General features: G+C 52.1%; 1 long non-coding RNA gene and 1 pseudogene across 1 annotated transcript; both read right to left on the bottom strand.

Moving 5' to 3' along the window:
• Window positions 1-724: 724 nt before the first annotated feature.
• LOC136303362 (zinc finger protein 850-like) lies at window positions 725-22675 on the bottom strand (annotated as a pseudogene).
• LOC136303383 (uncharacterized) lies at window positions 9386-10424 on the bottom strand. The gene is made up of 2 exons (XR_010724220.1): window positions 10342-10424; window positions 9386-10199 (listed from the first exon to the last, which is right to left on the bottom strand). It is a non-coding gene; the product is annotated as an uncharacterized lncRNA (long non-coding RNA).
• Window positions 22676-27223: the final 4548 nt, after the last annotated feature.

The following is a 27223-nucleotide window of genomic DNA, read 5'->3' on the forward strand; positions in this document are numbered from 1 at the left end:
GTGCTGAAATGCTTTTATATTTTAACTATTATTACTGACTTTTACATTATAGCTAACTCAGACAATGGCGTTGTCTTAGTTTGAAAGACAGGTGTCTGCCAGGGAAAGCCGGAGCCTCCCTTGGAATGGAGAATTCAAACCCCCTCCCTCCAAACTGTTATAATTTTGAAAATTAATGGGCTCTCAGGCAGAGGTCCCACCATGTCTATGTCCTCCCATCATCCCAACCACGTCTCAGTTCAATGACTCTATTTTTACCCCAGCGTTGGATATTTTAAATGGATGAAGAGAAATGAAAAGCAAATCAAGGCCAAAAGAAAAGGATTTCCCTGTCCATGCCGGCTGAGGATCCACGTCCTTGGGTGGGAGGGAAGAACATTTTATGGAGGGGTTCCCACCCCACTGCCTCCAAAATCTTGGTCTTGGCCCCAGATCATCACCATGTGGCTGCACAAGATGCCCTCGGGCAATAGGAAATCAAAATCGTGTGGAATCCCTGAGGTTGGAAAAGATCTCGAAGACCATCCAGTATTCCTTGATGCCACCAAAAGATAGGACTGAACAAAAAAAAAATTTCTGGGGTTGAAAGTCAACAAATCCACTCTCCCCAAGGAATTCCCAATGTCAGTCTGCGTCACAAGGGATGTTTCTGCCCCTGTGTTCATCCAGGTGCCCACAGGGAGACAGGAAGATGTGGATCCCCCACAGCCAGGTGTCTTCCCAACATGGATCACCAGGACCACGGATCACCAGGGCTCTGCCCAACGGGGGTCACTGGGGATCATCCAACGCCGATCCTCCCATGGGGGATGGAGCTGGAGCAGCGCACGAAGCTCTTCCCGCGCTCTGTGTGCTCTAAGGGCTTCCCTTAGTGGTGCCTCTGTTGGTGTCTGGTCACGTTAGATCTGTCTGAGAAGCCCTTCCCACACTCAGGACACTCGTAGGGCCTCTCCCCAGTGTGGATGCGCCGGTGCCTGATGAGGGTGGAGTTGTACTTGAAGCCCTTCCCGCAGTCGGGGCAGCGGAAGGGCCTCTCATCCGTGTGAATCCGCTGATGTTGGAGGAGTTCGGAGCTCCTTACAAACCTCTTCCCACACTCAGGACACTCATAGGGCCTCTCCCCAGTGTGGATGTGCTGGTGGTATATCAGGTTTGAGCTCCATCCAAAGCTCTTCCCACATTCCAAGCAGGTGTAGGGCCCTTCCCCCGTGTGGATCACCTGGTGCCGGATCAGGTCATAGCTTGCCCTGAAGCTCTTCCCACATTCCCCACACTTGTAGGGCTTTTCCCCAGTGTGGATCCTCTGGTGTTCCCTCAGCTGGAATCTCTGGATGAAGCTCTTCCCACATTCCCCACACTTGTGGGGCTTTTCCCCCGTGTGGATCCTCTGGTGTTTCCTCAGGCCGGAGCTGTACCTGAAGCTCTTCCCACATTCCACACATCCATAGGGCCGTTCCCCAGTGTGGAGCCTCTGGTGCTGCATAAGACTGCCCTTCTGGCCGAAGCTCATCCCACATTCCCCACACTTGTAGGGCCGTTCTCCGGTGTGGATCATCTGGTGTTTCACCAGGTGGCCCTTCCGGCTGAAGCTTTTCCCACACTCCCCACACTTAAAGGTCCGTTCCCCGGTGTGGATCCTCTTGTGTTGGATCAGGTGGGAGCTCCAGGCGAAGCTCTTCCCACATTCCCCACACTCGTAGGGCCGTTCCCCAGTGTGGATCACCTGGTGCTGGATCAGGTGGCAGCTGTAGCTGAAACCCTTCCCACATTCCAGGCACCTGTGGGGCTTCTCCCCTCCATGAGGCTTCTCCACCAGCTCCGAGCTCCGGATGGATCTCCGGCCGCCCTCCTGGAACAGGGCGGGTCTCTTCTCCTCGCAGCTCCCTGGGCTGGGTTTGCAGCCCCTCCTCCTGCGGGATCTCCGGGGCTTTTCCTCCTTCTCCATATGGACACTCCTTGGGAATGACAAATCCTGGTTTGGGGAGAAAACAAGAGGAGAGTGCTTTAGGCTGGGGGTTTCTCCTTGCCCAAGTTCATCTCAGGAAGTCACTGCTACCTCGTGTCTGTAAGAACCTCCAAAACACCAAGATTCAGCGCACAAGTCCTCCAAACATCAAGATACAGATCAAAACCTCCACAAATACTGTACTTTACACCAAACTTTCTCCAAAATATAAAGATGCAGCCCCTTGCAATAAACCGAGATACCAACATTTAGGCCCAATAATAATCAGAAAAACCAAGATTCACTCCCACGAAAATGATGAAGACCCGTAAACAGGGAACCCCCATGAAAGGAAGAAAGGAAAGTGTCTTTACAAACAGATGCTGCGAATCTGCTTGGGGATAGGGCCAGGCACTTGGACATAAGGAAGGGACAGAAGAAGTCATCACTTCCACAAAATGTTACTAACTGACCACACAGACTGCTGCTCAGCCAAGGTCCTGCTAAATCCATGAACATTGAGAAGAGGAACAAGGACTTAATAGAGATATGAACATCGTTACCTATACAGAAGTGGGGTGCATATTAAGGGGGGGTATGTAGTAGGTGGATTGGGAAGTCTGTACCTCCCAATACTTCAGCCAATGGGGAAAAGGAGAGGGAGATGCAGCAGGGAAAATTAGGATGGAAAGGAGACTGTGTGCTCCAACAGCTGGAGAGATCCCATGGGAAATGTCCCATAGCTTCTCCCTTTTTCTATAAATGAAATTACTTTTACAAGACTCCTCTGTCTTCTTTGTGGACACAAACCCCTGGTGATGTCAATTTTTCCACACACCTTGGGGCTCCTCTGGAATTCCTTCCACCGTCTGGGGCGGCGGGCAGTGAGTGGAGCTGAAGGTGCCTCACCCAGTTTGGGTGATCGGCTCCCTGGGGTGGCGGCGGCACCGGGGGTTTGACTGGGGACCCCAGAGTGTCCAGGAGACAGATCAGCAGTGACACATCAGGGGGGTCTGTGAAGAGTCGGCAGGGAGACAGCACTGAAAATCTCATCAGTGAGGACACTGGGATCTTCAGGGAGTGAACATGGCAGGGCATCCATGGAGGGTGGAAAAGGGAAAGCCAGGAAGGCATCCTGGCAAAAGGGATGATGATCCCGAAATATCTCTGAAGGGTCCCTTTGGAGAATGTTGAGGCAGTCTGCACATTCTCATTAATTACTCCCAGAGGTAATTAAGGACATGGACACCCAGCAAGGCAATAAAGGAAGTCCAGAAGGGATTTAGACAAGTGGGGATGGATGGCGTTGGTGTGTTGGGAAGGCACTGGGTGAAGGGGAGTGTGCAGGAATATGGTTAATGCTAGAAGCAGCAGGAGGAATCTCTGCAGTAAAAATAAGGATGATGGAAAAGAGGAGGAAGAGAAAAATACTGAGGACTGGGACATTTTTCAGCAGGGTCTTATCCTCTAAATTTGCCAGCTGCTGCAGATCCTTTGAACCCCCGGTTTCCAGGAGAGGAAAACAAGGAGGTCAGGATCCCAGGGGGGTTCTCCGTGCTGGGGAGCGGCAGCAGCGGGCGCAGAGGTGCGGCACCGGGAGCACGGGCTGGGGGCCTGTGGGGAGCTGTGGGGCAGCCGGGGCTCAGCAGGAAGGAAGGAACAGCTGGGAAATGTGGATGGATCGAGATTCTCCTTTAAGGATTTTGTTTGGGTCGCTGGAGAAAGGAATGACTCTGCAGAAAGCTCAGCAGCAGTCAGAGGAGGAGCACCCACAGGCACTCAGGGGGGCTGCAGGAGCGGCACAAGAAGCCCCTGGAGCACTTGGGCACAAAGGCACAGCAGGTGAAGGCAAGAAGGGAGGAGGAAAAGGCCAAGCTGGAGGCAAAGGCCATGGCAGAGTTTCTACAGCCCCTGAGGGATGAACCCCAGCGCCCAAGGGGGCCCCAGCACCGAGGGGACGGGCTCGGCCACAAGCACCTGGCACAGGCATTGCCCTCCTCGGCGGGGGAGAGCCCACCCAAACAGCCCCTGGCAAGGAAGCAGGGTTCCATCTGCAGGCCACAAGGACACTGCAGGCACACACGGCAGCACCCTCAGCAGGAGCAAGTCCAGCCCTGCATGGACATGGATTCCTGGGGCTGCCACAGCTCCCATTCCACCAGGGACCCACCACACTGCAGCCCTTGACAACATTCAGGCTGGGGCTGCATCCACACGAGGCCTTTCCTCACACACACAGGGGCCTCTCCATCCACTCTGGATCTTAGACCTAAGGGGGGAAAATCCCAAAAATGTCTTTGATTATTCAGGGGACAAGTGGGAAAGATGAGCAGCAGTGTTTTATCCAACAATTATCAGCAGATGTGGGGGATGGGTTTGAAATGCAGGAATTTTTATTTGCTCCTAATTGTGATTGTAATTTACTGGGAAGGCATTTGATGGCTAAACTGGGAATGCAAATTAATACTGTAAAAGGTGATACAGAGGCCAGTTCTGTGGTACCTTTGTGTCAAATGTCTGGCAAGGCCTGTGCTGAAGTGAACCCACAAGTGTGGGCAGCACCAGGGAAAGACGGAAAATCAGATACCCAGCCTCTCCAAACGACTCTGCAGCAACCAGGACAAGTGGTGTCTAAAAGCAATCCCCTGTTCCGAGGGAGGGAAGGAAGGGCTTACAGCCTGTTATCCAGCCCCTGTTCAAGGCAGGGCTTTGGGAGCCAGGCATCTCTCCCTATAATGCTCCTCCTATGCTGCCAACCAAGAAATCAGATGGAATCCATAGAATGGTGCAGGACCTAAGAAGAAGAAATGAGATGATCAAACCCAGGCACCCCATAGTCTCAGATCCTTACACCAGCTGGAACCAGGTTCCCTCCTCACACTGCTGCCATTCAGGACTTGATGTCAAAGATGATTTCTGGGGATGCCCACTGACACAGGATGCTGAACAGGATTTGGCCTTTGAGTGGGAACAAGATGGAGAAGGGGAAATGGGAAAGACATGGACGGTCCTCCTGCAGGGATGCACAGAAGCACCAGCCTTATTAGGGCAAGCCTTGCAGGAAATATCAAAAGAATTTACCTCACCCCCAGGGACAGGGATAATGCAGGATGTGGATGACTTGCTTCAGTCAAGAGGACAAGAAGTGGTAGAAGAAGCTACTGTGGAATGGCTCCATTTTCAGGCTAAAAAGAAACTTTGAGTATGTGAAAAAAAAAAGCGCAAAAGGTGGAGAAAGAAGTTAAATATTTGGGGCATTATTCGACGGAAGGTTTGTAGTGAATTGACCCACAGAAAGTCCAGGGAATCTCAGAAGTAACGCTACCCAGGATAAAAAGGAGCTGTGACAATTCTGAGGATTAATAGGGAATTGCAGGACTGGATTGAGGATTCTCTGTTCTAGCCAGAACATTGTGTGACATTTTAACCCCAGACAGCCTCAATGTTATGGTATGGACATGAGAAAGAGAACAAAACATGAGAAAATGAAAAAACGAAAATGATGGATGCCCCAGCCATGGCTCTCCCAGACTCCCAAAAGGAATTGGAATTGTCTGTGGATGTTAAACAGGCCACGACTGACCCCGCACTGAAGGCACCGGAGCAGCAGCCAGGGCTCCACAGCGGGGGAAGCCCCTGTGCCTGCCCACAGATCCTCTGCTGGATCTGTGGGTCAGACTGTAGAAAGTTTAGGGAAAATCCAGTAAAACTCACGTGTCATGGAATGATTTTCGCTGCACACCCAGGCTACGTGTAGATGAAATGGTTTCTGTTGCACATCCTGGCCAAAATCAAGTAATGCCTTGACTCTCTAACACGAAAAGTATTATTGGGAATTACTGTTTTTCTCACAGTTTCAGTGAAACGATTACACCATCAGAATAATCTCTCATAATAATCCTACTTTTAAATTGTCAGTAATGTTTGGATCAGGGGTGTGAGAAACAATTTTTAGTCTTAGGAGAAGAAGCAGAAAAAACTTGATGGCTTCGGAATGTTTTTGTGTATGTTTGTGGAAGGCACTTAGTGATGGCAAAATTTTGGTATGGGTTTTTCGATGTTCACCGTTAGGTTGCATTTTACAAAACCAGAAGAGCTTTAAAAGCGACCCTTTAACAGTAAACAGTGAAAAGAATTAAACAGTTAAATTCACAGTTAAAACAAAAGTAGATTGTAGGGAACCACATGAGAGCCATTCCATGGCTGCTCTGGAAGAGAAGCTTCCTTCCAGGCAGCCAGGAGAGGAGCTTTAGAAATGCAAATTAACACTGCTGGGGAAAAGTGTGGACAATGCACCAGGCTCTACTTGCCCGGGGGAGGAATTGGGCTGATTCCCTCTGTCCCTCACCCCAAGCTCTGCCTGCTGGCACAGATGGAACTGGCACAGCCAAAGGCAGAGCCCACAGTGAGGAGATCTGACTCTGCAACACAAATTGCTTCAGCTGCAAAGGGAAACAGCAAATGGAGAATGTTGTGAAAACTTCACTAAAAGAAGTGGAGGGGAATCATCCCTCTCCCCACTCCAACATGTGCTGTCACTGTCTGTGTCACACAGGGAGCATTAGACCACTGGGGTGTTTGTGCTGTCACAAGTTCAGAGAAATCACTTGGGAATCCAAGTGTGTGAGGATTTAATCAGAGAAAAGAGATCAATTGATGCAGCCCTGGCTGGAGGGAGCACCCAAAAATGGGAAAAGATGAACGGCCATCAGAACAAATCCTGCAACACCACGGACCAGCCCCAGGGAACCCGAACCAATTCAGATCAGGAGCCAGAGAACCCACTGATCATTTCAATGACAGAATTAGATTACAAGACGTCCACAAAATAATAACCAACCAGACAGATCCAGCTCCTCAGCCTGGCCCACCAATCCACTCAAACGAAGAATGTAACATTTCACCAGGGGATGGGATCAGATTATCTATTAGCAGAAGGAGGAGGACAGGGTGGAAAATTAAATGACTCAAGATGTCGTTGACAAATAGATGACAACAGAAAAGTGGTGAAACAGATAACAAAGGAAATAAGAAAGCAGCTCATGTGCCGGTCCAAACGTGGAAAGGATGGGAATGGGACACGGTTTCGTGGTTCCCTGGCACACCACGGGTTAAACGAAGGCTCTTTCTCCTCTGTTGTGCTCCAGCAACTCTCATCTTTGGACCGTGCACACACCTCGCTGAGGGCAGCTCATTCAGCAGCTGAGCAAGGGGATGGAGGTGGCAGCCAGGCCTCCTGATCCACACACGGCTACAAAAGGACAGGGAATGAGGGCACTGACAATAATCCCAAAGTCAAAGAGGACCCAGCAAGAAAAAACAGAGTGAATCAGTGAATCTGCTTGGACATAGGGACAGGGACTTGGAGAAAGGAAGGAATGCAAAAAACCATCAGTTTCAGAAAACGTTACTCATTGACATGGACTGCTGCTCAGCCAAGGTCCTGCGAAATTCCTTAACATCAAAAAGAAGAAAAAAGACTGAACAGAGCCATGAATATCGGATGTTATACAAAAGGGGGGTGCACATTAACGAGGACATGCAGGCGGCGGATCGGGAAGTCGGAACTTTCCAAGGACCTTCGCCACTGGGCAAAGGGACAGGGAGATGCAGAAGGGAAAATCAGGATAAAAAGGAGGCCGCGTACGACAACAACTGGAGAGACCCCACGGCAAATGCCGCACGGCCTCTCCCTTTGTTCAGGAATAAAGTCACTTTTACAGGACTCCTCGGTCTCCTCTGGGGACACAAACCTCTGGCCACGGGAATTTTCCCGCACAGCCCCGGGGACAGGGCGGCCACCTCCGTCCTCCCCGCAGGAAGCGGGACGAGGCAGCGCTGCTCCGGCACCGGCTCCTGCCGAGGCAGCGGCGGGAAGGAGACCGCGGGCAGCCGCTCCCGCAGCGCCCTCAGGCCACGGGGAACACGGCGCCGACATGGCACAAGGAACCTGTGTGAGGGGAAAGCCGCAGATGAGGAACAGCGCTGGGACGGGCCCGGGCCCGAGTCGGGATTGAGCTGGAAACACAAACAAACTTCTCCGCACCTCCCGGCCCGCCTTTCCCAGCCCCGCGTGTTCGCCGGCACCGGCTCCGAAGAAAGCCGTCACTTCTCCTGGCCATAATTAGGAGCATCAGCGCACGGCTTTGATTTCCCCCCAAAAGGGAAAACCCCCAAGGCCCTTGGGCTGAGTGGAGGAGGGGGGAGATTTCTGGCAGAAAACTCCCAAAGTGGTTTTTCCCCAGAGTCGGGAAGAAGAAACCAAAGCCAAGTGAGGCGGGGCCCCCCACCCATGCCGGGGGTTCGGCCCCTTCCCTTTCACCCCCCGGGAACAGCGCCGGGACTGGGGGGGCCCGGGCGGGACTGGGGGGCACAGGGGAGTCCCCAGCACCGGGGGGTCCCTTGGGGCTCGGTCCTGTCCCCCAACCCCCGTTATCAGCCGGGTCCCCCCGTTATCACCAGCCCCCCCTCTTCAATTTACCGGGCCCGCCACGCACCGATACCCCCTCCCCATTCTCTGCCCCACCTTCACCGACACCCCCAAAGCGCTGGGACCCCCCGATCCATGAGCCCCCCCCAGTGTGCCAGGACCCCCCCCTCACCGCCCTTCCCCGACTCACCAGGACCCCCCCAGTCCATGGAACCCCCCCCACTCACCACATCCCCCCCTTCGGCACCCTCTGGGCCCCCCCTATTGATTGATCCCCCCCAAAACGCCCCCAGCCCCTCCCCTCCCCTCCCCCCTCGGTTCCCCACGCCCCTGGCCTGCATTCTCAAGTGGGAAACCCCGAATCCTTTGGAATTCTCACCTGGGATCCCCCAAATCCCCCCAGGAAACCCCAAACCCCACCTGGGACCCCCCAAAACCATCAAAAGACTGGTGACACTGGGATGGGACTTGGTATACTGGGACACAACTGGGAACACTGGGACAGGATGGGGGATACTGGGATGGGACTAGGGGCACCAGGACAGGGATGCTGGGACAGGGCTGAAAACACTGGGATGGGACTGGGGACACTGGGACAGTGACACTGGTATGGGGACAATGGGGTGATGGCACTGGGCTGGCTCTGGGAGCACTGGGATGGAACTGGTGACACTGGGGTGGAACTGGTGACACTGGGGTGGTGACACTGAGGCAGCCCTGGGGGACACTGGGCTAGTGGCACTGGAACAGGGAAACTGGGATGGAACTGGGGACACCTGAACAAGACTGAGGGCACTGGTACTTCACAACAAAGACAAGACTTTCTAATTATAGGCAAGGCCGGTAATGGACTTTCTGGACTTTCAGTTATTCCTGCTGTTGTTTCAGTAAATTGTAAAGAGCTGAGGGGTTTAGCTCTTTTTCATGAGGCTCCAGTGCTAATTCTACCAAAAACACCAATAGCTATTGCTATTGCATTGCCAATGAATACAAATAAGTGAGCTGGATACCGAGAAATGCCTTTTGAGAGCTTTAGCCCGGCGCCTAATGACCGTTGGGTAAAACATACCACCAATGAATGGCCAGAACTGACGTGCAGTCTGACACACCTGGGTAAAACAGTTGAGATTACAGGCACACTGGACACAGGGGCACACGTCACTGTGATTTCTCATGAATTTTGGCCGAGCAATTGGAATCTGGTGACACCTAGGAGTGGTCTCTCAGGGATTGGAGGAGCTACAGTGTGTATGCAAAGTGACTTCATGATTACTGTCACAGGTCCCACAGGAAAGACAGCGACCACCCATCCCTACGTGGTGAAGAAGCCCGTTACACTATGGGGGAGAGATGTGTTGTCCCAGTGGAGAACAAAGATGGACGTGGATTCTTAATGGAAACCACAGCTATGCCTGCCACTTATCATTAAGTTACCGTTATTCCGTTATCGTGGAAAACCAATCCGCCTGTTTGGATAGATCTGTGGCCTCTTGAGCAGAAAAAATTGAATGCGCTCAAAAAATTAGGAGGCGAATAGCTACAAAAAGGCCACATCAAGCCCACAAATAGTCCCTGGAATTCCCCAGTGTTTGTCATTCACAAGAAGACTTCTCTGATTCCTGGAGGTTGCTTCATGACTTGAGGAATGAACTGATGGAAGACATGATGCATTTACAACCTGGATTTCCTTCTCTTTCAGTGATTCCAAGAGACTGGCTTCCTGTTGTCATTGACTTCACAGATTGTTTTTTCACCATTCCACTGCATCCAGGGGATGCTTCTTGATTTGCCTTTTTGGTTCCAGCCATCAGTAGAGGAGAACCACTGCAAAGGTACCACAGGATGGTTTTACAGCAGAGATGCAAAGGACCTGCAGCCGGCTCCGACGCCGCCAAGCCCGAGAATGGCCTCATGGCCGGTCCCAGTGAACCCGTGAGGGGCCCCTTCCATACTGCTGGTGACTTACCTGGGCTCGTAGCGACCCCCCCGGTGCTGACAGCGGGCTGCCCACTCCGAACAGCAGCCCTCCTGAACGAAACGGGTTTGAACACCGCGGGAATTTCAACAACTTCCTGCAGCGCTACTGCGCATGTGCGGCACGGCCGAACGCACAGAAAAATGGCGGCTCCCTGCAAAGACCTTCCGTACAACGATATGGCCGCTCCCTGTGTTTTTCCGTACAGCAAGATGGCGGCGCCCCACACAGAGCATGCGCACTGCTGCCGGCGCCATTTTGTAACCACCGAGACTCAGCCTCCATCTACAGCGCCATCTCTGGCCGCCGTGCCCGCTGCAGGGTCGGGCGGCCCCGGAACACCGGCGGCGGAGGTGCCGCGGCTGCGGCCGGCCCCGGAGGTGCGCGGCCCCGGGGTGCCGCCGGCGGGGGTCCCTGTGACCCCCCAGAGCAGGAGTCACCAGCCATGGGGGCGGGTGGCCCCGGAGCACGGCCAAAGAGGCTTTCAGCACCCCCACCATCGGCGTGAGCCTGCCGCGGGGAGCAGCCGTGTCGAGGTGCCGGCTTCTTTTCAGCCTCTGCCAGCGCCAGGATTGGAGCACGGGAGACGCAGTTTTGGTGTTCGGGCTCAGGATTTTATTCATTCTTATCTGCATTACAGCCTCACAAGCCGTGAGTTCTGTACACTAACTAGCTAAGCACAGAATGGTGAGTCTCTGTCTATCCCTACCCGCTCTTTTCAAGGACAAATCATCCAATGAGAAAATGACACTCAAATTATTTCTAATTTTGACTCAATGACTCCATGGTCCACAATGTGGACTTTATTAACCAATCAAAGAAACCACCCAAACACATGAATTGAAGGTGAAGAAGTGTTGTGTTTGTGCAGGTCCAGGGCCCAGGTGGATTCCAGCGGAGAACGTGGAGCCAAATCAAGCACAGGAACACGCTGACAGCTCCAAGAGCAGAGAAGCAGCACGCAGACGTGAGCTGCACGGAGACTGTAGCTGATGGCAGACATCTTTTGTCCCACGTGCAAGAACTGTCAACCCTGGGGTTTGTGTTAGTGTAAAAGGTGTGGGAATCGTTGGTATCGTAGAGCTCTGTTGGCACAAGCGTGGTGAACATCGTGGTGTGATCTAGAATCCCAAACAAAGCACAAGGCCGTTGGATTTTCAGGTGCAGTGGGTCACGGTGAAGAAAGCAGCCCCCATCTTCCCATTCTTTGGGAGGAATGGAGGAGGGAATTTTTGAGAGAATCAAAAGAGATTCAAATTTGGAGAGTTGAATGCAAACAAAATAATTCAGTGCCTTATATCTGGCTGGTCCCGGGTGAAATTTGTGGATGAACCAAAAAAGGGAACGTGCTGAAAGATGTGCCTGGAAATTAAAAATGAAAAAGGAAGTGCCTTAAATAAAAAAGCATTAAGTTAAATCAGGGATCATGTTTATATCTTATTTTGTTTGCCTTCATCAATGCAACCTTACCTGTCGATCAACCAAAGACCAACACTTGGGGAGCAGTGGTGTTGTAGAATCCCTTTGTTAGAGAATAGTTTAAGGGAAATCTGGGGTTCAATCAAATGTTACGTTTTTTTGCGTGCTTGCTTTTAGTAATTTACTTGCTTTTAGTAATTTACTTGCTTTTAGTGATGCAAATTTGCCACTCAGTCAACCTAAAACAAACGTCTGGGTGACTTTAGCCAGTGCATCAGGTTTAGATACCGTATGTCTGTCCAATACAACCCAGAAAAGCCATTTCCCACCTGTCTGGTTGGTGTGCCAGTGGATGCTTGGCCAGCTCCAGAGAAAACTGACAGAGCCATTCAAGGTACAATTGCATATCATCCACATGGGATTTTTGGTCCCCGGTAGATGCATGGAACTGGTGGGTTCCTCACCTTCCCACGGCATCTCGTGAACCTGAAGTACCGAAGACTTTTGGTTCTGTAAACATGATGTTTTCATGCCAAATTAAACTGTACAGGGAAAGATCAATTTTTGGTTAAGGATGTTTGTCCTTACCACTTTCTATAGAAAAATGAGATTAATTGGTGTAATCATACTTCTTTAGTTCAGTCACACGTCAGTCCACACGGACATGAGGTACAAATGCAAGTTTAGTTTTAAATAAATAGAGGGTTTTTAAGTGCCTTAGCAAATAAGAGACGAAATCAGTTAGCAAGAAAAAGACCTAAAGTCTAGTTTAAAGTTCAAGTGACATTGCCTTCTGCAAGGTTGGTTTAATTCTAATCCTAACAAAAATAATGTAGCCCTGCTGAAACATGCCTAGATAGAACAGACAGAGCTGCATGTGCAGAATTTGTGTAAGAAATTGCAAATATTTTCACACATCAATCTTAGCTTAGGCCAGGCCCAACAAGGCAATACTGGACTCGTGTTTCTACCTGATTGGTAGAAACCAATAGAATAAAATGCGCTGCTTTAAAGCTCAGGGAAGACCAATCACAAATGCCACTGTTGTTGTTTCTGCAGCTGCTACTGATAAGACAGTAGATATCTATATGTATATATAAATATATGCACACTGATAAGACTCAGGGGACACAGACTACAGGTGCTGCCGCTGCTGCTGTTGCTGCTTCTGCTTGGGACTCAGAAACTTGTGGGAATGCATTTCCACACCCAAGCAAATGATTCTATTTAAGTAAAAAAGTTTCAGTTTACCTTTGAACTTAGAAGGAAGCCAAGCTGGAAAGTTGTGTGCCCTTCTCATGGACATCAGCCCAGTGCCAGCACAGGGGCACTGGTTGGGCTTTGGAGATGTTTCTCAGGACCTGTGGCTGCTGCTATTGGCAGCAAGGCAAATTGTCCCTCCTTAATTGTCCTATACTTGAGAATGAGCTCAGAGGTGCTCAGGCGCTTTTTAATGTGTCCTAGCCAGGGGTCAGAGGCTTCTCTGACACCTGTGCTCGCCTTTTGTTTCTGTATTGTTTGTCATTTTATCGTTTGTAAAATGTTTTATCTTTTGTTAAAACCTTTCTTTGTTAAAACCTTTACATTACAAAACGCACTTGAAGAGCCGTCTGGCAAATATTATGGAGCCACTCTGGGAGGTTGCAGGCCAACCCTCAGGCTTGATGCATCTTCATGGGGCTCATTACACGCTGGCCTCATGTGAGAATGTATCAGAAACTTTGTTCTTTATGTTATGAAACTTCATGTTCTTTATGAAACTTTCTGTTAGAAGGCTTCCTGCACACTGCTGCTGATATGATGCCACCGCTCCTGCTGGGGACACGGGGACTTCACTGGCTTGAGCTGTGACAGCCTCTGCCTCCATGAGACTGATTTAGCTATGCAATAAAGGACTGTGCTTTTACAACTGCCCATCACCATTGATTTCAGTGAGGACACCCCAAAAGCTTGACACAGGATGGCCCCTGTGGCCGAGCAGTGCCAAAGAGCCATCGAGGACATCCCAAAGCTGCTACGGGCACAGCAATGTCCTGTCATAGGGGTGGTGATGCCATCGGGGACATTGCTGGTGGCACTTGTCCCCTCCCCCATCCCCGTACAGTGTTTTAAACAAATTTGGGGAATTTTCCTGGAATTTTCATTGAAACTGTCCCAAATCCTGATGGGAATTCTTAAGGTGACATCAATGGGGACAGTTAGGGACAGTCAGGGAAGCTCAGGGACACTTTGGGACATGCAGGGACACAGGGCCAGAGGGTGAATTAGCCCCCTCGGTGCCTTGCAGAAGAGGCAGCAGACCCGGGTTATAAATGACAATATAAATGACAATATAAATGACAATAAAATATTGGCTTTTGCATTCATGCTTTTGCCTGTTGTAATTGATTGAAACGATTTTGATACGGTGCCATTTATAATTCAGCTGGTTTTTGGTGTAATATAATCAGTTTATGTGTGTGCAGTATAGCCAACAGAAATGGCACCATGATAAATCAATATTATATCATAGGCCTTAGCGAAATATTAAAATAGAGACTGCGCAGTGCTGAAATGCTTTTATATTATAACTATTATTACTGACTTTTACATTATAGCTAACTCAGACAATGGCATTGTCTTAGTTTGAAAGACAGGTGTCTGCCAGGGAAAGCCGGAGCCTCCCTTGGAATGGAGAATTCAAACCCCCTCCCTCCAAACTGTTATCATTTTGAAAATTAATGGGATCTCAGGCAGAGGTCCCACCATGTCTATGTCCTCCCATCATCCCAACCACGTCTCAGTTCAATGACTCTATTTTTACCCCAGCGTTGGATATTTTAAATGGATGAAGAGAAATGAAAAGCAAATCAAGGCCAAAAGAAAAGGATTTCCCTGTCCATGCCGACTGAGGATCCACGTCCTTGGGTGGGAGGGAAGAACATTTTATGGAGGGGTTCCCACCCCACTGCCTCCAAAATCTTGGTCTTGGCCCCAGATCATCACCATGTGGCTGCACAAGATGCCCTCGGGCAATAGGAAATCAAAATCGTGTGGAATCCCTGAGGTTGGAAAAGATCTCGAAGACCATCCAGTATTCCTTGATGCCACCAAAAGATAGGACTGAACGAAAAAAAATTTTCTGGGGTTGAAAGTCAACAAATCCACTCTCCCCAAGGAATTCCCAATGTCAGTCTGCGTCACAAGGGATGTTTCTGCCCCTGTGTTCATCCAGGTGCCCACGGGGAGACAGGAAGATGTGGATCCCCCACAGCCAGGTGTCTTCCCAACATGGATCACCAGGACCACGGATCACCAGGGCTCTGCCCAACGGGGGTCACTGGGGATCATCCAACGCCGATCCTCCCATGGGGGACGGAGCTGGAGCAGCGCACGAAGCTCTTCCCGCACTCTGTGTGCTCTAAGGGCTTCCCTTAGTGCTGCCTCCGTTGGTGTCTGGTCAAGATAGAGCTACTGGAGAAGCTCTTCCCACACTCAGGACACTCGTAGGGCCTCTCCCCAGTGTGGATGCGCCGGTGGACAGTGAGGGTGGAGTTTTGCTTGAAACCCTTCCCGCAGTCGGGGCAGCGGAAGGGCCTCTCCTCCGTGTGAATGTGCTGATGTTGGAGGAGAGTGGAGCTCCTTGCAAACCTCTTCCCACACTCAGGACACTCATAGGGCCTCTCCCCGGTGTGGATGCGCTGGTGTTTTCTCAGGTCGGAGCACAATCCAAAGCACTTCCCACATTCCAAGCAGGTGTAGGGCCCTTCCCCCGTGTGGATCACTCGGTGCCGGACGAGACTGGAGCTGTCTCTGAAGCTCCTCCCACATTCCCCACACACGTATGGTTTTTCCCCACTGTGGATCATCTGGTGTTTCCAACAGGGTAGAGCTCTCTCTGAAGCTGTTCCCACATTCCCCACACTCGTAGGGTTTTTCCCCAGTGTGGATCATCTGGTGTTTCCACAGGGCGGAGCTGTTCCTGAAGCTGTTCCCACACTCCCCACACTTGTAGGGTTTTTCCCCAGTGTGGATCCTCTCATGTCTCCTCAGGTTACTGCTGTGGCTGAAGCTCTTCCCACATTTCCCACACGCGTAGGGCTGTTCCCCACTGTGGATCCTCTGGTGCCGGATCAGGTGGCAGTTGTAGCTGAAACCCTTCCCACATTCCAGGCACTTGTGGGGCTTCTCCCCTCCATGAGGCTTCTCCACCAGTTCTGAGCTCCGGCTGGATCTCCGGCCACCCTCCTGGCACAGGGCAGGTCTTTCCTCCTCGCAGCTCCCTGGGCTGGGTTTGTAGCCCCTCCTCCTGCGGGATGTCCGGGGCTTTTCCTCCTTCTCCATCTGGGCACTCCTTGGGAATGACAAATCCTGGTTTAGGGAGAAAACAAGAGGAGAGCACCTTAGGCTGGGGGTTCCTCCTTGCCCAAGTTATTCTCAAAAAGTCAGCGGCCACCTTGTGTCTGTGAAAACCTCCAAAACACCAAGATTCAGCCTAGAACTCCTCCAAACATCGACACAGATCAAAAACTCCCCACACATCGAGACTCAGACAAAAACTTTTCTACAATATAAAGATTCAGCCCCTCGCAAAACCTCCCCCCTCACACCTCCCCAAATTCCCCTCGCGGGGGCGCTGGGGCCGAGGGCGGGGCGCACGTGGGGTCCAGGGGGGCACCGCTGGGACCTGCGGGTCTGCCTGGCAACTGGTGAGTCATCAGCGCCACGCGCTCCCATTGGCTGAGCCTGCCCGAGGGGTGGGGCTGCAGCAACGGGGGACACCCTGCTCCAGGGGGGATGTCCCGCAAACGGGGAACCCCCATGAAAGGGAGAAGAGGAAAGTGTCTTTACAAACAGATGCTGCGAATCTGCTTGGGGATAGGGCCAGGCACTCGGACATAAGGAAGGGACAGAAGAAGGCATCAGTTCCAGAAAATATTAACTGACCACGCAGCCTGCTGCTCTTGTAACATTAATTTTGAAGAATTAAAGATTTTAGTTAAACCAGATATTGCTGAAGTAAGACAGATAGACTTCCCTTTTGATAAGCAGAAGCCGGATTTAAGGAACTGATAAATCATGAGGCCTGTCAACTTATGTTTGTGTATTCTGACTAATCAATAGGCTTCAAGAAGGGCAATGAATTCATAAATCAAATACTCCTGGGAAAACAGGATTCAGTTGTCACACAACACTAAAAGGTTAAAAAGTCAAAGCGAAGAAGACTCACTTACTTCATCATTTTGAGACCCTGCCCCATAAAAAAGACCACTGACCCATTTCAAAGAACAAACCACGCATGCTTAATAGCTTTTGGCTAATTACCATACGAAGCGGGGAATGGGATGTACTAAAGTCATGAATATACATTTGTGTTTTGGGTATTCAATACTTCTGTACATAAAAAGACCCTGTGATCTTCTGTAGGGGCGCGTGTGTTTGGGAGCTATCCCGCACGCTGCCCGGCGTCGTCATTAAACATACACTTCCTAACTTTAAACTGTTAGAGAGTCTTTTGTCCGTCATAGTTGGATATTGGCATTAGGGCGATATTCATATTTTTTTAATAATTCACTCTGCCAAGGTCCTGCTAAATTCATCAACTGCGACAAGAAGAACAAAGACTGAACAGAGCTGTGACTATCGTTACCTACACAGAAGTGGGGTGCATATTAAGGGAGGTATGTCGTAGGTGGATTGGGAAGTCTGTACCTCTCAAGTTCTTCAGCCAATGGGGAAAAGGAGTAAAGGAAAATTAGGATGAAAAGGAGGCTGCGTTCTCCAACAATTGGAGAGATCCCATGGGAAATGTCCCACGGCCTCTCCATGTTTTTATGAATGAGATTACTCTTACAGGACTCCTCTGTCTACTTTGTGGACACAAACCCCTGGTGATGTCAATTTTTCCACACACCTTGGGGCTCCTCTGGAATTCCTTCCACCGTCCGGGGCGGCGGGCAGTGAGTGGAGCTGAAGGTGCCTCACCCAGTTTGGGTGATCGGCTCCCTGGGGTGGCGGCGGCACCGGGGGTTTGACTGGGGACCCCAGAGTGTCCAGGAGACAGATCAGCAGTGACACATCAGGGGGGTCTGTGAAGAGTCAGCAGGGAGAGAGCACTGAAAATCTCATCAGTGAGGACACTGGGATCTTCAGGGAGTGAACATGGCAGGGCATCCATGGAGGGTGGAAAAGGGAAAGCCAGGAAAGTGTCCTGGCAAAAGGGATGGCGATCCCAAAATAACTCTGAAGGGTCCCTTGGGAGAATGCTGAGGTAGTTTGCCCAAAGTTTTACCTTTCATGTTTTTCAGATTCTGCGCTGCATAGGGGTGTAGTTCTGAGCCTCAGATTAAGTGCTGCTAAGCTCTCATCACAGAGTAGGTACACAAAACAAATCCTTTTCCTGCTGAAGACCAAGGACAACAAGCACAACTTTCAAGCCCAAATACATAAAAACCGGTGGATTAAAGAGACAAACAAGGAGCACGACACCTCACGACCTGAGGCTGTGGTTGGACAACTGGGCTCCAATATGCAAATGGCCCAAACTTAACAAAATTTAGGACCTTGTGACCAGTCGTCCATTTTGTGACCATTCTACGTCCCCCTGGAGTGTAGCCCTGGTCAGGCTCCTGCCCTGCCCAAGGTGTACCCTAAAGAGCTTTCAATAAATATCGACTTTATTCTCTAGCTCTGTGCAGTCCCTGTTACAGGTCAGCCTTCCCAAGGCATCGTTCTCCCAGAGGTAATTAAGGACATGGACACCCAGAGGGGCAATAAGGGAGGTCTAGAAGGGATTTAGACAACAGGGGATGGATGGTGTTGCTGTGCAGGGTGAGGGTGAAGGGGAGGGTGCAAGAGTTTGATCAAGGCAAGAAGCAGCAGGAGGAATCTCTGCGGTAAGAAAAAAGATGATGGAAAAGAGGAGGAAGAGAGAAATACTGAGGACTGGGACATTTTTCAGCAGGGTCTTATCCTCCAAATTTGCCAGCTGCTGCAGATCCTTTGTGCCCCCAGTTTCCAGGAGAGGAAAACAAGGAGGTCAGGATCCCAGGGAGTTTCTCCGTGCTGGGGGGCGGCAGCAGCGGGCACAGAGGTGCGGCACCGGGAGCACGGGCTGGGGGCCTGTGGGGAGCTGTGGGGCAGCCGGGGCTCAGCAGGAAGGAAGGAACAGCTGGGAAATGTGGATTACTTCGGGAAGGATCGAGATTCTCCTTTAAGGATTTTGTTTGGGTCGCTGGAGAAAGGAATGACTCTGCAGAAAGCTCAGCAGCGGTCAGAGGAGGAGCACCCACAGGCACTCAGGGGGGCTGCAGGAGTGGCACAAGAAGCCCCTGGAGCACTTGGGCACAAAGGCACAGCAGGTGAAGGTAAGAAGGGAGGAGGAAAAGGCCAAGCTGGAGGCAAAGGCCATGGCAGAGTTTCTACAGCCCCGGAGGGATGAACCCCAGCGCCCAAGGGGGCCCCAGCACCGAGGGGACGGGCTCGGCCACAAGCACCTGGCACAGGCATTGCCCTCCTCGGCGGGGGAGAGCCCACCCAAACAGCCCCTGGCAAGGAAGCAGGGTTCCATCTGCAGGCCACAAGGACACTGCAGGCACACACAGCAGCACCCTCAGCAGGAGCAAGTCCAGCCCTGCATGGACATGGATTCCTGGGGCTGCCAGAGCTCCCATTCCACCAGGGACCCACCACACTGCAGCCCTTGACAACATTCAGGCTGGGGCTGCATCCACACGAGGCCTTTCCTCACACACACAGGGGCCTCTCCATCCACTCTGGATCTTAGACCTAAGGGAGGAAAATCCCAAAAATGTCTTTGATTATTCAGGGACAAGTGGGAAAGATGTGTTTTATCCAACCACTATCAGCAGATGTGGGGGATGGGTTTGAAATGCAGGAATTTTTATTTGCTCCTAATTGTGATTGTAATTTAATGGGGAGGTATTTGATGGCTATATTGGAAATGCAAATCAATATTGTAAAAGGTGAAACACAGGCTAGTTCTCTTGTACCTTTGTGTCAAATGTCTGGCAAGGCCTGTGCTGAAGTGAACCCACAAGTGTGGGCAGCGCCAGGGAAAGAGGGAAAATCAGATACCCAGCCTCTCCAAATGACTCTGCAGCAACCAGGACAAGTGGTGTCTAAAAGCAATCCCCTGTTCCAAGGGAGGGAAGGAAGGGCTTACAGCCTGATATTGAATCCCTGTAATGCAGGATGTGGATGACGTGCTTCAGTCAGGACGTCAAGAAGTGGTAGAAGAAGCCTCTGTGAATTGGCTCAATTTTCAGGCTAAAAAGCATCATGGAGTATTTGAAAAAAAACCAAAAAAACCCCCAAAAAACCAAAAAAAAAAGCGCAAAAGCTGGAGAAAAAAGTTAAATATTTGGGGCATATTTTGACTGAAGGTTTGTGGTGTATGGACCCACAGAGGGTCCAGGGAATCTCAGAAGTAATGTTACCCAGGACTAAAATGGAGCTGGGACAACTCTGAGGATTAATGGGGAATTGAAGGACCTGGATTGAGGGTTCTCTGTTCTACTCGGAACATTGTATGACTTTTTAACCCCAGACAGCCTCAATTTTGCGGTATGGACATGAGAAAGAGAACTTGAGAAAATGAAAAAACAAAATGATTGATGCCCCAGCCATGGCTCTCCCAGACTCCCAAAAGGAATTGGAATTGTCTGTGGATGTTAAACAGGCCACGACTGACCCCGCACTGAAGGCACCGGAGCAGCAGCCAGGGCTCCACAGCGGGGGAAGCCCCTGTGCCTGCCCACAGATCCTCTGCTGGAATCGTCTGCCTGGGCACCTCCTGGGGCATCTCCACACACTGGGGGCCAAGCCTTGCTGCCACTGCTGGAGCTTCAGTGGTTTCTGTGCCTGCACTCGCCACAGGGCTGGGGAAGACAACGGGAGAATTCCACTCTGGCTCTCAATCACACTCACACACTGGGCTGGAAGGGATTACATTGTTGGAAAATATACCGGCTTTAAATTTAGGGGGTTTTGAGTTTCTCTACTCAGGCTTGGTTTGCCTTTGCCCTGGGGAAAGGAATTTTAGAAGATTTTTTTTAAAAGGGATGTTACACCACCCAACAGAGATGAGTTTACCAACTAAACAGACTGGGAATAGCCCAAAAGACACCCACAAAGATAACGACCAGCAACAAAACATCAACGACCATCAGCAAACAGCAACCAACATCTACCGCAGACACTGCCCCTGGAATAGCTGGAGACGCCTGGTCTGGAAAAGGCTGGTAAGGAAATCCAGGAGTGCCGACCTAATTAACATCAGAGGCAAAGAAATCCAGCTCCAATAGGAAACCAAATACTGAGAACTTCACAACTTGGAAGCAATGAAAATCAAACCTATGGATTTCTATGGGTTCAGACTGTTTAACATTTAGGGAAAATCCAGTAAAACTCATGTGAAACATTAATTTTGAAGAATTAAAGATTTTAGTTAAACCAGATATTGCTGAAGTAAGACAGATAGACTTCTCTTTTGCTAAGCAGAAGCCGGATTTAAGGAACTGATAAATCATGAGGCCTGTCAACTTATGTTTGTGTATTCTGACTAATCAATAGGCTTCAAGAAGGACAATGAATTCATAAATCAAATACTCCTGGGAAAACAGGATTCAGTTGTCACACAACACTAAAAGGTTAAAAAGTCAAAGCGAAGAAGACTCACTTACTTCATCATTCTGAGACCCCGCCCCATAAAAAAGACCACCGACCCATTTCAAAGAACAAACCACGCATGCTTAATAGCTTTTGGCTAATTACCATACGAAGCGGGGAATGGGATGTACTGAAGTCATGAATATACATTTGTGTTTTGGGTATTCAATCCTTCTGTACATAAAAAGACCCTGTGATCTTCTGAAGGGGCGCGTGTGTTTGGGAGCTATCCCGCACGCTGCCCGACGTCGTCATTAAACATACACTTCCTAACTTTAAACTGTTAGAGAGTCTTTTGTCCGTCAGAGTTGGATATCGGCATTAGGGCGATATTCATATTTTTTTAATAATTCACACGTGTCATGGAATGATTTTCTCTGCAAACCCGGGCTGTGTGTGGATGAAATGATTCGTGTTGCACATCCTGGCCAAACTGAAGTAATGCCTTGACTCTCTAACAGTAAAAATATTGTTGGAGAGTTTTCGTTTCTCTCACAGTTTAAGTGAAAGGATTACACCATTGGAACATTTTCGGTAATATTCCTACTTTTATGTGGTCAGTTAGATTTGACCAGGGGTGTGAGAAACAATTTTTAGTCTCAGGAGAAGAAGAAACTTGATTGTTTTGGAATGTTTTTTGTGTATGTTTGTGGGAGGCTCTAAGTGATGGCAAAACTTTGGTATGGGTTTTTCGATGGGCAAAGGGACAGGGAGATGCAGAAGGGAAAATCAGGATAAAAAGGAGGTCGAGTACGACAACAACTGGAGAGACCCCACGGCAAACGCCGCACGGCCTCTCCCTTTGTTCGGGAATAAAGTCACTTTTACACGACTCCTCGGTCTCCTCTGGGGACACAAACCTCTGGCCACGGGAATTTTCCCGCACAGCCCCGGGGACAGGGCGGCCACCTCCGTCCTACCCGCAGGAAGCGGGACGAGGCAGCGCTGCTCCGGCACCGGCTCCTGCCGAGGCAGCGGCGGGAAGGAGACCGCGGGCAGCCGCTCCCGCAGCGCCCTCAGGCCACGGGGAACACGGCGCCGACACGGCACAAGGAACCCGCCAGAGCCCCCTGCCGCCCCCTCCGCCCGCAGCCGGCCCCGAGCCCCGGCAGAACCGAGCGCGGCTCCCACCCGCGCTGGGGCCGCCTCCGAGCTCCGCCGCCGCCTCACCGGGCTCCGGCCGCTGCCGCCGCTCCCGGGCCCGCACACACGCTCCGCCAATGGCGCCTCTGCCGAGCCACGCCCGCCCGGGGGGCGGCCCCGGGGCCGGGCTTGGCCCCGCTCGGCCCAATCAGCGCGCGAGATTCTGGAGTGACGGCAGAATATGCAAATGGCAGCGAGACAGGGGCGGGCTCTGCACACGGCCCACACCCGCCCCGCGCTCTCAGGCCCCGCCCCCGGGCTGTGTGAGGGGAAAGCCGCAGATGAGGAACAGCGCTGGGACGGGCCCGGGCCCGAGTCGGGATTGAGCTGGAAACACAAACAAACTTCTCCGCACCTCCCGGCCCGCCTTTCCCAGCCCGGCGTGTTCGCCGGCACCGGCTCCGAGGAAAGCCGTCACTTCTCCTGGCCATAATTATGAGAATGAGGTGCACGGCTTTGATTTCGCCAAAAAAAGAGGGAAAACCCCCAAGGCCCATGGGCTGAGTGGAGGAGGGGAGAGATTTCTGGCAGAAACTTCCAAAAATCTTTTTTCCTGAGGCTGGGAAGAACAAACCAAACCCAAGCGAGGTGGGTCCCACCCCTCAGCATCGCCCCCCTGCCGTCCCAGCTGAAGCCCTCGCCGGCTGCTCCGGGCTGGATGGGCAGACTGGGAGCGCTGGGAAGGGGCCCCGGCTCAGGGCGCAGCCCCCGGGGCAGCCCCACGGCCCCCACGGCAGCTCCAAGGCTCCGCCAGCCGGGACGGGACGTGGGAGGGGGAGCAGGGCAGGGACGGGGCTGCCGGCGCCGGGGGAACACGAGGGACACCGGGGGCACTTCGCAAGCATTTAATGCAAAAGATAAAATTGATGAGGGAGACAAAAGCAACAGCAACAGTGGCACCATAGCACGGGGGCACACAAGGACGTGTCCCATTGTAGTGGGGTGGTGCTGTCCGATGCCAGGCACCCACCAGAGCTGCTCTGTCAGTGCCCTCCACAGCAGGACAGGGGAGAGAAAATTAAACCAAGGGTTCATGAGTTAAGGAGCAAGAGAGTTCCCTCATCAAACATCGTCACGGGCAAAACAGGCTCCAAACTGGAGATATGAATTGAATTTATTGCTAACAAACTCAGAGTAGGACAACGAGAGGAAAAAACCCTTCAAAACACCATCCCCAGCCCTCCCTCCTTCCACCTCTACCTCCTACCCCGGTAGTGCAGGGAGACAGGGAATGGGGGGCCACGCTCAGTTCATGCCCCTCAGTTCAGGCTTCTTCCTCTGCTAAGGGACAGGAGCCATTCTGCTGCACCCTGGGGAACTCCCACTGGACAGTTCTCTGGAACTTCTCCAACCCCAGTCCATCCCATAGGCAACAGCCCCCCTCAAACTGCTGCAGCATGGGTCCCCTGTCACGGGGTCAGTCCTTCAAAGACAGGCTGCTCCAGCGGGGGCCCCTCTGTCCACAGGCTCACAGCCTCCTGTCAGGCATTCCCCTGCTCCAGCGTTGCTCCTCCAGGGGCTGCGGGGAGATCTCTGCATCCCCATGGATCTCCAGAGGCTGCAGGGGGGGTCTCTGCATCTGGCACCGCTGTCTTTGGAGGCACCAGGAATAGGCTGAGCTCCGCCTGAAGCTCATCTCACATTCCCCGTTCTTGTAGGGCCCAATCCCCAGTGTGGATGTTCTGATGTCTCCTCAGCTCGAAGCTCCACCTGGAGCCCTTTCCACATTCCAAGCACCCGTGGGGCTTCTCACTGGCCTGAGCCTTCTCCACCAGCTCCAAGATCTGGCTGTATCTCCGGCCACCTCCCCAGCACAGGGGTGGGGGTCTTTCCTCCTCCCAGCTCCTTGGGCTTGGTCTGCAGCCCCTCCTTGTGTGGGTACTCTTGGGCTTTTCCTCCCCATTGGATTCCTGTGTCAGGGAGCCACTCAAAACAGCCTCTTCCACAAGATTCCGTGGCGGGGATTTCTTCTCCCTGGTCTCTGTCTGCAGCTCAGTGCCTGGAGTAAGGAAAGACAAGGAGAGGAAGGAATGAGGAAGGAAGCAGGACAGAATGACAAGAGGAAGGAAGGAGAGGATAGGATTTGCCTCTGTCAGAGGGAAGGGGAAGGAGATCCCCCCAGCCTACCCCTGGCAGGACAGCGTCGGCAGTGGGGTTATCCTGCAGCCGGGGGTGAGGCTGGGCTGGGAGATGGAGCAGAGGAGAGGGGGAAAGGGGCAACGACTTCCTCCTCACCTGCCTCAGTATCCCAGGCATCTTCTTTTTTCCTCGCAGCCTCCTTTACCTCCATCTAGACAAAGTCTGAGGTTGACAAATCCTGGCTTGGGGGAAAAGGCAGGGGTGAGCACCTTGGGTTAGCTGGTCCCACTGCCCAAGTCCCGCTCAAGAAGTCACCACCTGTTGACCACTGGGTGGGCCGAGACCCTGCTCATCTCTATCCTCCCCCACCCTGCCAGGCTGCTGAGGAACCCTAGCTTCGGGATCTCCCCATGCTGCTCTCCCCACTCCTCGCGAGCCCCAAAACCGATGTCACCCCCCCACGTCCTCCGGTACTGGGCAATCACCATGTGGATCCTCCATGATTCTCTCAAGGGACATTTGTGGCTCAGCTTTCAGGTCCTGTGTGATCCAAACATCCCAGCCATTGCAAAAGGCCCTCCAGGACACCCTCTGAGAGATGTGGGGCGAGCTTCCCCTCCCTGTTCACCTGCTGGGGCCGGGGAATCTGCGGACTCAGCAGGAGGGTGGGGGAACCACATGGTTCTACTGCTGCTCCTTCTCTTTCTGCTCCTGTTCCTGCTCCTCCTTTTCCCCCTCCTTGTCCTCCCTCCTTCCTCTTCCTCCTGCTCCTCCTAACCACCAAACCCAGACCCCCCCTTTCCCACCCCCTTGCCCCATGGCCGCTGAAGCACTGGATGCTGTGTGGGAAACCCCCTGTGAGCCCCCCAGGGATGAGCAGGGGGCTTGGGGACCCCTCCAGTGCAGATCCATCCTGCCTCCCCACCCCGAGACCCAGGGAATCACTCCAGGGATGGAATGACGGGGACAAGAAAGGACCCACATGAAACCCCTTTTCATGTCCCAGCCCCACCTTTCCCTTCCCTCCCCCATTGTTTCTCCAACCCAAAGACCCCTCCCAACTCAGTTTGGGGGTCCCACACCTCTCTCACTCTCTTTGGGGATCCCAGACCTCTCTTTTTCCCCCTCTTCTCTGCCTTCCTCATCATCCCCCCAGTCCCCACCACCCTTCTCCCCTGGTCTTGGTTTGGGGGATTCCAGGCCCCTACTGCTCAGTCTGCAGGTACCATCCCCCTTGCCCTCAATTCAGGCAGCTCCTGGCAGCTTTTTTCTGGAAGGATCCCTGAGTTTTGGGATTTTTGGGATGCAGTTTTGGAGGGGGACAGCTCTGTCTGGCTTTCCCCTTCCCTGTTGTGGCCTCTCAGCTGCCCCTGACACCCCGAGGCTGCTGGGATTTCCCTCCTGGGGACAAGGATGTTCATTCCCTCCCAGGAGCCCAATGCCCGGCTGGGGGTCCAGGTCAGGGACTCCTTGAGCAGCTGCCCCAGAACCTCCACCAGGGACTCCCAGTGCAGCTGGAGCTGCTCGGTCTGGGGTCCCCAAAGCCCTCAGCAAGCCCCAAGGCCCTCCCAGGAACCCTCAGCTCCCTCAAACCCAGCATCCCCCACAGCCCCTGCAAGTTCCCCCCATGGCACCGGCCATGGCCATGTCCCCACATGCCACTGGCCATGTCCCACCATGTCCTCACCCATTGGCTGTTTCCCCACCACATTCCCATCCCTGTCATGGTCCCCCATACCTCTGTCCATGCTCGTGTCCTCTCACATCCCCACAAATGGCCACGTCCCCATCCATGTCCACGTGTCCCCATGTCACTCTCCATGTCAGTGTTCCACCATGTCTATATCCTTTCATGTCCCCACCCACGTCTCAGTTCAATGTCTTTATTTTTACTCCCATTTCAGATGTTTTGAAAGAATGAAAAGAAATGAAAAGCAAATCAAGGCCAAAAGAAAAGGATTTCCATGTCTGCTGGGTGAGGATCCACGTGCTTCAGTGGAAGGGAAGAAGCTTTTTCAGAAGGGTTTCCACCCCGCTGTCTCCAAAATCTTGGTCTTTGCCCAATCCATCACCATTTGGCTGCAGAAGAAGCCTTTGGGCCATAGAAAATCAGAATGGAATCACTGAGGTTGGAAAAGACCTCAAGACCTCAAGTGTTGTTGATGCCACCAGAAGATATGACTGAACTCAAAAGATTTTTTGGGGGTTGAAAGACAACAAATCCACTCTCCCCAGTGAATTCCTGATGTTGGTTTGCATCCCTATGGATCTTGCTGCCCCTGCATTCACCCAGGTTACCACGGGGAGCCAGGAAGCGGTGGAGCCCCCCAGCCAGGTGTATTCCCAACACGGATCACCAGGACCATAAATCACCCGGGCTCTGCCCAACGCGGGTCACTGGGGATCATCCAACGCCGATCCTCCCATGGGGGATGGAGCTGGAGCAGCGCACGAAGCTCTTCCCGCACTCAGGGCACTCGCAGGGCTTCCCTCAGTGCTGCCTCCATTGGAGTTTGGTCCAGTGAGAGCTCTGTGAGAAGCTCTTCCCACACTCGGGACACTG

The sequence above is a fragment of the Chamaea fasciata genome, unplaced genomic scaffold, assembly GCF_029207755.1.
Source record: "Chamaea fasciata isolate MVZ Bird 193981 ecotype frontalis unplaced genomic scaffold, bChaFas1.0.hap1 SCAF_32, whole genome shotgun sequence".
Lineage (NCBI taxonomy): Eukaryota > Metazoa > Chordata > Aves > Passeriformes > Sylviidae > Chamaea > Chamaea fasciata.